The following is a 13,462-nucleotide window of genomic DNA, read 5'->3' as shown; positions in this document are numbered from 1 at the left end:
ATGACTGAGGGTTATATCATTCAGAGACAAATACATAGTAGCCAGGAAACCTATATCTCAGACCCCTGCTTTAACCACCAGTTTGCACTCGCTACCAAGAATAGAGTCCAGTAATCCTGATCTCCAGCATCCTAGTGCTATCTAGAAAACAGTGGTGCATAATGCACTTTCTTTGGCTCTGTCTTAAAACTTTTTAAAAATAAAATCTTAGGAAATTCCATTTACAAAACCATCATTGTTAAGATTAAAAAGCCAAGCACTCAAATAGGAAATAACTGTAACCTTAATTCTGCCCGTGTGCTTTATCATATAATCTGGAGTTATATGATCACATACTATTTTTTTATAGGACTCCTGTTTTGAAGTAGAGGGCCAGCTGTTCTGAACCGTTGCCTGCTCCCTGTATTCCTATATTTTCCCAATTGGAATTTCACCCATCAGGGGTCAGCCTGGCAGAGCCAGCTCCTCTAACCTCATGTCCATAGCATAAGATGCACTCTAGCAATCCCCAGCTAGGGGACAGTCTCTTGGTTTCAGGAATAAGATCAGACAGAGAACTAGGGAGCTGCCTCCTTTATTTCTCTCACCCCCCTGTGGGGTTCAGCAGAGCATCTGGCCTGGATGTTTTTCACCAGATACTAACTGGTCTTCTCTGTGTTTGTGTAATACCTAGCCTAGTGGGGCCCTGATCCAGATTGAGGTCTCCAGGCATCAGTATAATACAAATAATTAATGAGTGCTTTCATAGTTACAGTGCCCAAAATAGAGAGCACCAAAGTGACTATGTGTTGGACAGGAAAGTGAAGGGTTGAATGCACTAAAAGGAATGAATAGAATACATGATACTAATATTTCATATTTCCTGGTAATTGCACAGTGGCAGCTACACATGAGCTCCTCAGCTCAGCTGACTAGATCCCTCTCTGGGTGTATATATAGTCAGGAAGATATTTAAGAGTTTTAGGCAAATTAGCAAAAGGAATTGGGAATTTCTGGAGACTTGTTCAAATTTGCCGTAACAGCCAGGAGCAAAATTGGAAGAAAGGCAGGAGAAAGCCTGAACCATTTCTGCAGGTAGGGTTGACAACCAGCCATGCTCAGAGAAGTATCATAGAAATACTTCATACACTTATTATAGAAAACTATTCTACTGACCCTGTTTGTGACATTCATTGAGTTCTGTCTTCCAGGAGAAAACTCAGACCCACTATTTCATCAAGACTGACTGCCCGCTCTATCCACTGCACATGCATTTAATTTACAAGGGGACATGCCTCAACTTGCCTAGTCAATTCTTTAAAGGGTGGTTTGTGACACATTGTGGTGTTTATAACTAGAAGGGGGAAAAAATGAGCAAATATGTTCAGGGAATTCAGAGAGAGAGAGAGAGAGAGGTGAAGTTGGTGAATTCCCCAGTATAGAAACATGAAAATGTTTCTATACTATCTGGTTAGTGTACTAAAATTATTTACATATGCAGTTAGTTGAAATAAATGATGGAAATTCACTATGCTATAGTAAGAGGGTTTTGTTCAACAGTAGATGTGTGTTTAAACAAGGGAGCCCGGAGTATAACAATGACTTCTTGACCTTGCCATTTCTCCTGCTGAGGGTGGTTATAAACATACTATCTTAAAATGTTTACTTTTTAAGTACAGACAGTGTATGGACAGTTCTTAGCTTTTTGCAATAGGCTTAATTTTCCACAGTGGAGAAGGCTGTTATGAGTCATCATGTGCTTTTCACAACAGGCAGCTCTTGGAAATGTCATGCTTCAGGACTAGATTAATTTCTTATTCATGTGTACAGCCAAGATCCATGACCTTTTGTGACACATGTCGTTATTTTAATGATCTAGCACAATAAACTGTTATCACAGAAGCCCCTCCTGATATTTTCAAAAGTAGGCAACGGCATATGGCATATTTTTCTTTTGGGAATGGAGCTGATGCAGACAATTAATGGACTAGCCAAAAATAAGATGGGTGAACGCTAGAAGCTCAGCCGGCACTGGAAACAGAGGAAAGCACATCAGCAGCCATCATAATCTGCTGGCCTAAGTTGAGTGTACTTCTCTGTCTTGCTCTAAATTCAGTCTAAGGCAATGCTATTACAAGACAGTGATGGTAGGAAGTGTTTTAAATTAAAAGAACAAAAAATGATGAGGGAGAAAAGAGAATTTAACAGTGTCTACCGAGAAATAGAGATAATGTTGCTCTGTAGCACATTAAAAGAATTTCTGGGCCAAGGTAGAATTTTTTTAAAGACATTATCTTTTAGACATTTCTAACCAGAATAATAAACAATGTCAGAAGGAAGTTTCCATCAAGTGGGAAGAGTTTTTTAGGAGGAAATCTGATATAAAAACACCTCATTCTGGAGGTGTGAATGATTACCTTTGTCTATTATTCTTGACAGAAATATTCCCCTTTCAGTTCTTGCTTCTTCCTATGTGACTTTTTATATATTATTACACACCAAAACGTACATTATTAAGGTTGCAAAGCCAAACATTCACAAGTTAGGAAATGCTAGAATTAAGGCTGCCAGTGCAACCTTAATTCAGCCCCCCCCCTTGGGTATCATACTCCATACACAGTGTTTAATTATATAATCACATACCACTTTCTCCACAGGACTCCCTGCCTCATTCAGTGCACAGGCCTACTTGGTCCGTATGTTCACAGCAGATCCCTATCTATCAAACCAAAAGGACCTCCCACTCTTCAGAGGGGAACGGGTGTAAAAGACCATAGGAATCCCCTGAGTCTAGGAGATGACAAATGAGAAAACAAAGTGAATGTTCCAGAGGGGCACATCAAGCAGAGAACCACTAACAGCACCCATTGCTCTTCAAAAAGAGTCCAGGGAATGAGTGGATGCCCCCAGAGAAACTCTGCCCCGAGATGTGATCAAACAAGTGATCATAAGTGGGACCCACAGTTGCAGTCACAAAGGGCATCACTACAATCCAACCGCCTCCTTCTTGACTGATAGATGGCCATCCCAGGGCTAGGCAAAGGCTAACAAGAAGGTCCAGAGACTTTGTGGGGCCATAGATAGGCTGTGACTAAATAAAAAACTGCAAGGGAAAAGAGCAGTCATCACCCTCACCAGACCCTACTCAGTGAGGGCCATTCCTACCTGCATTGGGCGGCTGCAGCTCCCAGTCCCGGCTCCACAGGTGAGACCATCCTGATGCGGGGGTGGGGGGGAGGGAGGTGAGGAGGAGAAGAGCAGCAAGTGACGGGGAGGGAGGAAGAGGAGTGAACAGACAAGGTCTTGGGGGGAAGAGGCAGGGTGAGGCAGAGCCTCAGGGAGATGCTGGGCATGAGCAGTGCCTTGGGGAAAGAGGCAGGGCAGGGGAGGTTCTGGCACTCCTGCTGGAGTGTCCGGGTTTTAAATGTTACAAAGTTGGCAACCCTAGGTCCACACAGAACTTTACCTCCCTGGAGCACAGGGTGGGGCAACCCCAGAGCCAGCTGGCCTGTCCGACTGACTGTAGTCCAGGAAGTCTCTGACTTTGGTGACACCACCCAGGACCAGCCTCCAACATACTGGGGGGGGGGGGGGGGGTGTCTGCCACCTATGCTGTGAGACGTGGATTACACAACAAAGGTTCATAACCTTGGCAGCTGTGATGGACTTGGTTACAGAGACAAACTTCCAGGAACCAGATCTCCTGGAAGATCACTTGGAGGCCCCTGCCTACCATAAGGGACTGCTTCCCATCAGTGACCGAGATGAGATCCACCTCGGCACCAACAGGGGGAACAGTTGGCAGAAAGGCAGTGGGGGGCGGGGGGGCTTTGAGGCCTCCTCCATAAATGACTCTGTGAGGTGGGTGGCATCACCCCTTTCCCCACCGCTGCCAGAGCCTCCTCAGCCAGCTCTACCTGCTGGACTTTCTTGAGGGGCATGGAAGCAGGCCCAGTTGTGGCCCCCCAGAGGCCTTATGGGAGATCTTCTCCCTCTGCTTGAGAGGGAGGTGCTGGGCCTGTGCCTTACAATTGCTGCACGTTACCTCCATAACCAGTACCCAGACCTCTGTGGTGGTGTCATTAGAGAGCTGGCCAGCAGGGGTGGGTCCAGGAGAAAAGGGCAATGGGATCGGGGCTTGGGGAGGCAGGGCTGGGGTAATAGAGAGAGGGGTCATGTGCCTCCAAAATGGGTCCTCTCCTGGGCTCCCTGGCCACTGCCACCCCCTCCCTTTCATCAGCTGGGTGCAATATTGGGGGCCACCTCTGGCACCTGAGCAAAATTGTTGGCTGGTGGAGGATGAAGAGAGGTAACTGATTGGGTAAGGTTGCTGGTGGTGGCAGGGTTGGCACTCTTCTGAGTGCTGGGACGACCCAGTGTCCCGCCTTGCTGAGCCAAGGAACAGTCCTTCCAGACGTGTCCCAAAGTCCAGCAGAGGATGCACCGAGCCTTCCAAGCAGAATAATGGATCTGGTGTAGGGCACCAGGAAGTACCCCTCCAAACTTCCCCCACCACAGGCAACTGGATAGTAACTTGCCAGCAGAACAAGAAGACGTGACAGAGAGTGAAGTCCTTATAGCCCAGCAGTGGAGACCAACTTTCCCAAGTTGGAAAGGGGAAGCAGAAGGACAGCACTGGGGAGGAAGGGTGGGACAGAGATGAGGACACACCCAGGTCCTTCAAGGGCTTGAATGGCACAAAGAGGCCCACCGCCTCTTGGGAGCGTTCCCCAATACCAGGCGGAAGACAACCTTCCCATATGTCTTGGAGGTAGCTACACTGGCCAAGGGTCCCACCACTCATGCCAACACCCACACATAGGTTTCTATGTGGGATAAGGTGGCCAGCAGGGGGCAATGGATGCCGTGCTTCCTCATCAGGATGGGGAAGGGGCCCTGGCTGCTGTTGCTGGTAGAGGAAGTGGAGGCAGTAGCAGGCAGAAGGGCTGTGGCAGATGGTGATGGGGTTGGGAGACAGGGCCCTGGCCACCTGGGCGTACACTCTGGGGGCTGAGAGCAAAGGGACATGGGGAGTCACAGCCAACGGTGGCCAATGTGGGGGCCACAGCAGTAGCCCTTTCTGCTGATTGAAGGGACTCCCTTGGCAGTGGTGGGAGGTTTGGAATCAGAGTCCCTGCTTGTGACAGCTGCTGCTCACAGGGGGCACTGATGAGCCTGGCAGTAGTGTTGTGGTGGTAACCACGAGGTCAGATGGGGGAGAAAGCTGAGGTGGGGCAACAATGGTGGCTGGGGATTCCCCCAGCTTCCCCCTCCATCATTCCCCCCATGGGTGAAGGAGCCAGAACAGAAACCTCACACTTGGCTGAGTTGGGAGGGTTGATCTACCATTGAGGGCAGGAAAGCAGAACAGCCACCAGAAAGGAGGATAGAAATAATAAATGGAAGGGGGGGTAGGCAAAATGGAGGTTGACCCATTTTGCATTAGGCTACTTGTGTGGTAGGAGGGTGCAGACAAAAACTGGGGGTGGGGGCGGAGGGGTTAATGAAAAAGCAGGGAGGGTGTGGGGCACAACAGGCAGTGTGGGGGGCACTGGCTCCTCTGGTTACATTGGGTTAGTGGCTGCTGTAAGAGTGAGGGGTGCAATGAATAGGGAATGAAACAAAATGGTGGGGGCAATCACAAGTGCAGGGAAAGCACAGGTGTGTGGGGCAGGGGACACAGGGAACAAACAACAAAAAGGTGGGTAGCTGGGCAGGTGACTACCAACCATGAGACGGGGGCTCAGCAGTGAGGCAGGTAGCAAACTGTGGTGGGGGGAGGTAGTAGCAAACTGCAAGGAGAAGGGGGCCAGTCAACAGTAGGGGGTAGGGGTTTGCAAACCACAAGGAAGAGGGGCAAGTGGGCAAGCAGGAGGAGGCAGCCCACCAGTTGAATACAAACTGAGGAGAAGGGGGAGAGGGAAAGTCCAAGGTGGTATGTGCACTCACATGTGCTTGTGAAAGAATCTCTGCTGCAACCGTCCCAGAGGGGGTGAGTGGAGGCAGGCAGGCCAGCAAGCAGATGGTCTTCAGCAGCCAGAGCAGGAATGGATGGACTAGGAGAAGGGCTCTATGCTGCTCCTCCAGAGCCACAGCAACAACCTCAGTGAAGCAGCAGCTCAGCAGCAGCAATGGCAAACCCCACCCCCAGAGCCACAGGTGTGCAGGGAATGAGGGAGGGGATTGCAGGAAGAGAAAGGAGGGTCTCATGGCTAATTCAGTTGAACACTGCCTTGGAGAACTGGATTCTACCTCTGCCTCTACTAGAAAGTTCCTATGTGATACTGGACAAATCATTTACACAAACTCTCCACAGGTCATCATTATTGGGTGTTTCTCATTTTCTGGGTGCCCAACTTGAGAGCCTGGGGGTCTGATTTGCAGAAGTGCTGAGCACTTACAGCACCTGCAACTCAATAGGAGCTGTGCTTTGAACATATAAAGTACCATAGGCGTATTTTCCATAGACTCAAGCACACAGAAAAAAAAATAGTGGGTGTTTGGCTGCTCACGGAGGAACTTGAGGGAGGATGGAGAGAAGTGGGTGTGTGGGCGTGTTGGGGGAGGGGATGGAGCAGGGACAAGAAGAGGTGGAGCGAGGGCAGGGCCTCAGGGGAAGGGGCACAGTGGGGGTGGAGCATCCCCAGGGAAAAATAAAAGTCAGTCCCTATGTAAAGTACCACATAATACTAGAGACTCAGGCTCCTCAAGTCAGGCACCCAAAATTAATGGACACTTTTGACAATCTAGGCTTAATCTCTCTGTCCCTCAGTTACCCATGTGTAAAATGTGAACGGTATCCATCTTGTGCTCTGAATGAGGAGTCCAGTGAGAAAGAGTGGTATGGGATCAAGTCAGGATAGACTGTATCATAATATACACATAGCAAGGGACTGAATTTAGGTTGCAAAGTCAGCCATAATTCTGGCATTTCCTAACTCTGGAGTGTTTGACTTTGCAACCCTAACAATCTTTTATAGTACAGTAACTCCTCACTTAAAGTCATACTAGTTAACGTTTCATTGTTACGTTGCTGATCAATTAGGGAACATGTCCATTTAAAGTTGTGCAATGCTCCCTTCTAACATCGTTTGGCAGCTGCCTGCTTTGTCCACTGCTTGCAGGAAGAGTAGCCTGTTGCAGCTAGCTGGTGGGGGCTTGGAACCAGGCTGGACCAGCAGCCCCTCTATCAGCTCCCCGCTCCTCTAAGTTCCCTGTGAAGCAGTTGCCCAGCAGGCTATCAATTGCCAGCAGTTCAGCTGTGCCCTCCCCCCACTGCCATGTGCTGCTCCTGCCCTCTGCCTTGGAGCTGCTCCCCGAGACTCCGGCTTGTTGTGCGGGGGTAGGGGGAGGGGAGGAAGAGGGGGGCTGTCAGGGTGTCCTCCTCCCCCCTGCTCCTGCACCCCACTTACCCCATCTTCCATAGAGCAGGGGGGACACACGACAGGGCTCAGGATGGAGGGAGCTTACTGGCAGCAGCTGTGATCTCAGCAAGCTGATCTAATTAACAAGGCAGTGTACTTAAGAGTAGGGTCAGCGTACTTCTCTCTCTCTGTGTGTCTCTGTCTGCGATGCGGTCTCCCCTCCCTCCATTCCTACTGCCTTGCAGAGTGAGATAGTTAACCTTTGAGGACTCAGCCAATTGCTAGTTCATCATTTAGCAGTAAGGCATTCCCTGGGAAATATCCCACCCTCTGACTCCTCCACCTCAACTAAGCTTCACAATAGTCATTACTGTGTACTAGTATTAAACTGTTTGTTTAAAACTTATACTGTGTCTATATCTATATCTCTCTATATATAAAATATAGTCTTTTGTTTGGTGAAAAAAATTTCCCTGGAACCTAACCCCCTCATTTACATTAATTCTTATGGGGAAATTGGATTCGCTTAACATTGTTTTGCTTAAAGTTGCATTTTTCAGGAACATAACTACAACGTTAAGTGAGGAGTTACTGTAGTTTTGGACATTATTATTTGGACATGATATACTTTGACTTTAGCAAAGCTTTTGATATGGTCTCCCACAGTATTCTTGCCAGCAAGTTAAAAAAGTATGGATTGGATGAATGGACAATAAGGTGGATAGAAAGCTGGCTCGATTGTTGGGCTCAATGGGTAGTGATCAATGGCTCGATGTCTAGTTGGCAGCCGGTATCAAGTGGAGTGCCCCAGGGGTCAGTCCTGGGGACGGTTTTGTTCAAAATCTTCATTAATGACCTGGATGATGCGCTGGATTGCACCCTCAGCAAGTTTGTAGATGACACTAAGCTGGGGGGAGAGGTAGATATGCTGGAGGGTAGGGATAGGGTCCACAGTGACCTAGACAAATTGGAGGATTGGGCCAAAATAAATCTGATGAGGTTCAACGAGGACAAGTGCAGAGTCCTGCACTTAGGATGGAAGAATCCCATGCACTGCTACAGGCTGAGGACTGACTGGCTAAGCAGCAGTTCTGAAGAAAAGGACCTGGGGATTATAGTGGACAAGAAGCTGAATATGAGTCAACAGTGTGCCCTTGTTGCCAAGAAGGTTAATGGCATATTGGGCTGCATTGCGATTGCATCCCATTGCCAGCAGATCAAGGGAAGTGACTATTCCCTTCTATTCGGCACTGGTGAGGCCACACCTGGAGTATTTCATTCAGTTTTGGGACAAATTGGAGAGAGTCCAGCGAAGGGCAACGAAAATGATTAGGGGGCTGGGGCACATGACTTATGAGGAGAGGCTGAGGAAACTGGTCTTATTTAGGCTGCAGAAAAGAAGAGTGAGGGGTGATTTGATAACAGCCTTCAACTACCTAAAGGAGGGTTCCAAAGATGATGGAGCTAGGTTGTTCTCCCTGGTGGCAGATGACAGAACAAGGAGCAATGGTCTCAAGTTGCAGTGGAGGAGGTCTAGGTTGGATATTAGGAAAAACTATTTCACTAGGAGGGTGGTAAAGCACTGGAATGGGTTATCTAGGGAGGTGGTGGAATCTCCATCCTTAGAGGTTTTTAAGGCCCGGCTTGACAAAGCCCTGGCTTAGTTGATTTAGTTGGGGTTGGTCCAGATGACCTCCTGAGGGCTCTTCCAACCCTAATCTTCTATGATTCTATGTATATAAAAAATGTGGTTCTATTTCTTCCTTACAAACTTTGCCACAAGGTGTCAGTCACTCACTGCAATAGTTTAAATAAAGGACTGTATTGTAAAGCTAGTCAAGTAGATAAATGTGGATGAAAACACTGTAGTAACCATTAGAAACATATCACTGTAGCACAATTCTCTCCCAAACTATATACTTGGCAAGAAAGGGAGGGCACAAGTACTTTAATTTTTCATGATTCTTTGCATGGTTTTATGCCATTATCAACAACCTAACCACTACAAAAATACCAGTTCAGTATCTTGCAACTTAATCGCAGAACATAAAACAAACCTTCCTATCAATGAACAGCCAATATGTGCATTCAGATACATCCCTTAATTTCTCTGAATGCTGACACTGTGTGCTCTCCCTCTCCTTCCCAAATCCCTGGCTCCAGTGGCTTTGACTCTACATGCTGGAAAGAGCTAATTCAAGGACTCAGAGAGCCAGGGTTGATTCAGTGAAAGTGCTTGTGTGGGGAGAAGATTGTAACCTACATCTGTATACACCTGAAAACACACTATCATGTTCATGAACTCATCCAGCAGTTGGCTCCTTTAGGTGGCCAGTTTGGAGGGGTTTACACTTACATAAGACAGATTCTGAAAAACACTAGGGCAGAAATTGAAACTGGACATAATTAGTATCATTTGTTTCTATCTCTTCTTACTACACCCATAATGCTCAGTTTTGAGTCACATAAGTCACCCTACATTGACAATACAGTATAAAACAAGCTGGAAATTATGTACCAGTTGGTTTATGCAGTTCCTGACATTACTAAACATTGCACCAAACTCTAGGTATGTTTTGCAGTTTCCTCAGCACTCTGCACGTCCTCTTGAACACACACTTGAAAACCCATCACTATCCACATGTGCCTCACCTACAAATGGTTGTGTAAGTAACAGAAGATGTGAATGAAGCCCACTCAACCTGCTCATTTTCAAACGTGGGACACAATAAGTGACCCAAAATTAACTATAAACTAGCATAAACCATTCAAGCAAAAAACAAAATATTGTGGGATTCATGATTTTAATGTAAATGGCTGTTTCTAGAACCTCAGTTTGATGCTGTTTTGTTTCTGGTGTTAATAACTTTAATAAAAGTGAGAGGATACCAAAGCTCTATGGAATGGAATTACAGAGAGTGACATTTGAGAGGTATATGCACATGCCTTAAAATCTATGTCCCTATAGTTTCACCCAGTTCTCACCTACAGTGTACTTGTTGGAAGAGTTGTACAATGAAGTCAGCTAGGTCGGATAGGTTCTCAGACAACAAGCTCCAAAAGCAGAAAGAAGTTGCAGGTTTTGCAGAGCGAAATAACAGAGATTGCTGCAGAAAGCAAACCCTCCCTGTATGATAGTAAATTCCTCTCTGCCGTCCCATGGTGTTCACTTGCACAGTTTAATCTAAATATTACACAGGAACAACAGTGGAAAAGTATCAAAAAAGGGTCATGTGAACAGACCATTCATGCAGATATAGAATATTTTAAAATCACGTTTTACGATAATTCACAATGAATCTAGAAGTTATTGTATTCATTCTAGAGTAAAAAATGTTAGATATAAAAGTAAAATGATGGGATGGTAAAACCGTGCTGAGCAAGCTGTGTGTTGCTATTTTAAACAGAAAACATGTTCTACGCAACATAGGCATTTCGCTTGTGCTCTTCTTTGTAGCATCTGTTACAGGCGTGCAACCACACTGAAGCGCAGAGCCAGAATTTGACTAGTGGGTCAGAGATGAATTAGGCGTCCCATGTCTAGATTCAGGAACAGCAGTCTTTCCCCTTTTTCCTGTTACCGCAGTCGTCCTTTACACAAAGCAGGAGATCAAAATAATTGTGCAGTATATCACAGGACATTGTTTCAATAAGAAAAGCACATTTAAAAGAACAATGTCACGGTGTCTCTGAATGTTTGATTTAAACCAGCGTAGCCCTTATTTTTGGCTTGCTCAATAAGCAGTGACCTTACCTAGTTTTTCTATACAAGACATTTTATGGTAATATGTTGCTAGCATATTTGGATAAACAAACACAACACTTCTTATACACTTCAGGGTAAGGCAGCGGAAATCTGCAGGCTCCTCCTGCCATGCCCCTCACAACTCTACCCAGCCCCCACCATTTCATGCCCCTATGTGGCAGTACCAGGAATCATACCAGGGAACTAAACACAGTTCTCTGAAAGGATGTACATAAATCTAGCTTAGTGGAGAGCAAGAAACTGTTGCAATTTGCTGCATTGATCTATAAATCCTCATTAACTACTACAGTGCACTGCTTAATTGGAAAACTCTACTTAATCAAGATGCCTCCTATGGAACCAATTTATACCTAATGATACTCGATAGAAAGGATAGCTGCTAACTGGGATGTAATTTCATTTAACTGGGACACCTTCAGGTGACTTAGTGGTGCTTAGGTCTGTCTGCAGGTCTCAATCTCATTTTTGTTGGCTCTTCTGTTTGTTGGCTCTTCTACCACGAACCTACAGTTGCCTCCTGGTTTGCTCATTGTGCACTACCTACATTCAGAGGTGCCACCTCTCCGAGCTGCCCAACACAAACTCGGGACAAATAGCAGGCTCCTTCCCTGCCTTATCCAAAGTTCATGGCACTATTCACTAATGGGAGAGAATCATTGTAGCTCCTCAGGCAGCAGTGTTGCCAACTCTCACAGTATTTGGTGTTTTTCTTAAAGCCCCAGCTCCTAGAGCCATGTGATTATATGAGAATCTGAGCTTTCAACTAAAAAAAGTCTAGCCCTCACAGTGGCTGAGAAAAGCTCACAAAAAGTGAATCCCCAAGACAATTTTTTTTTTAAATCACATTATATTGTCAGTCATGATTTTTGAAGGCTTGGAGTTGGCATTTCTTCTAGTGTTTATTACTTAAAAAGCATTTTCTGTTAACTGGTGGACATCTGCTGTCAGTGAGATAAAAGGGCACCTGCTATGTAAGCCAATTCTACTTTGACAACAAATAACTAATATTCTTCTTTCAGTAGATAACACATGGTTATTCTTTTAACAGATATTCTTTTGAGGAGGATCTGCTGGTTTATTAAACAGAATTGTGTAAAAAGAATACTCTGTTCTATTGTTTTCCTGCATGACTTTTCCATTGCATTTTACTTTTAGGTACAGCAAAAATTTTACTGAATCTTTCCTCTACTCATTTAGGGCGAGACTGTGTTATTAAAGCACAGCCTTGAATAGGAAAAGCCATGGAACTGCAGTGTGGCAACCCACCCCTTTGGAGATTACAGTATGTGCCCTTATCCAAAGCTAGCAATGCAATACTGGCTAGTGGAGCCATATTGTGCCGGATTTCAACCATTTTTGGAATGGCTTACACCACAGTGGGGTCTAGTAGAGAACAGTCCCTGCACGCTGGAGAAAGCATGGACAATTGTTTTATGTCTTGCTGAACAAGTTTGTCCTGGGTTATACTTTCATTTAAACCATGTTCAGTTGCACCCATTGTCAGTGATGCATAATTTTTGTAGAGTAGACAGGCTCAAGTAAGGAAGAGAAGGCTCATATGTGCTCTACCCAGACCCACATCGGAACAAGAGGCAGTCACAACCTGACTTTTAAAAACCCCAGACTATTTTTGATTGGTTCCTACAGAACATTAGTGACCCAGGTTTATAATTTTTAACAAGTGTTAAAGATGGCTCCACTTTTAACAACATTCAACAAAACAATAAATGGACCCAACTGATGTTAACATCTCCTGTAAATACTATGGTGTCTTTATGCTTTTTGGTCAAGTATGTGTTCTCCTGCACTCAAACTTGATGGTGATTTTCATTTAAGAAAAAAAAACAAAAAACAAAAAACAAAAAAACCAAACAACAACCCTCAATTGAGATGAGTTTGACAACCCAGCTTTCAAATGGAGACGTTACACACTGTCTTCCTCACTGCAGTTGTTTTCAGTTAATATTTAATTACAAATTAATCTCTGAGTGCATTTCCACACATTGTGGCTCCCAACATAGTTAGCTCACAATCGCTAAATCTAAACATTAGAAAATAGACAGGCACATAACAGCACGTTTAATAAGAATGCACATGCTCAGATGCACTCTTGTTATTAAATATAAGACCTTGTCTTGTCCAATAATAGGGTACCACCAGGGGTCTTACTGTATTAGTTAAAAGTTGGGCAGTTCAGCTCTCACATCGCAAACCAGGTAACAGTCTTGCACCCTAATGAGGTACCCTCAATGGTTATGTATTACTTTTTTAGGTTTCTTCCTGCTGGAATTCTCATTATTTTTGCTTGTATGCAAGTTTAAGGAGAGCAAATGGCTCAGCTATAATAATGTTT

Source organism: Terrapene carolina, unplaced genomic scaffold (genome assembly GCF_002925995.2).
Source record: "Terrapene carolina triunguis isolate 2854851 unplaced genomic scaffold, T_m_triunguis-2.0 Scaffold69, whole genome shotgun sequence".
Classification (NCBI taxonomy): Eukaryota; Metazoa; Chordata; order Testudines; family Emydidae; genus Terrapene; species Terrapene triunguis.
The sequence above is the reverse complement of the archived record's forward strand: the minus strand, read 5'-3'. Positions refer to the sequence as shown.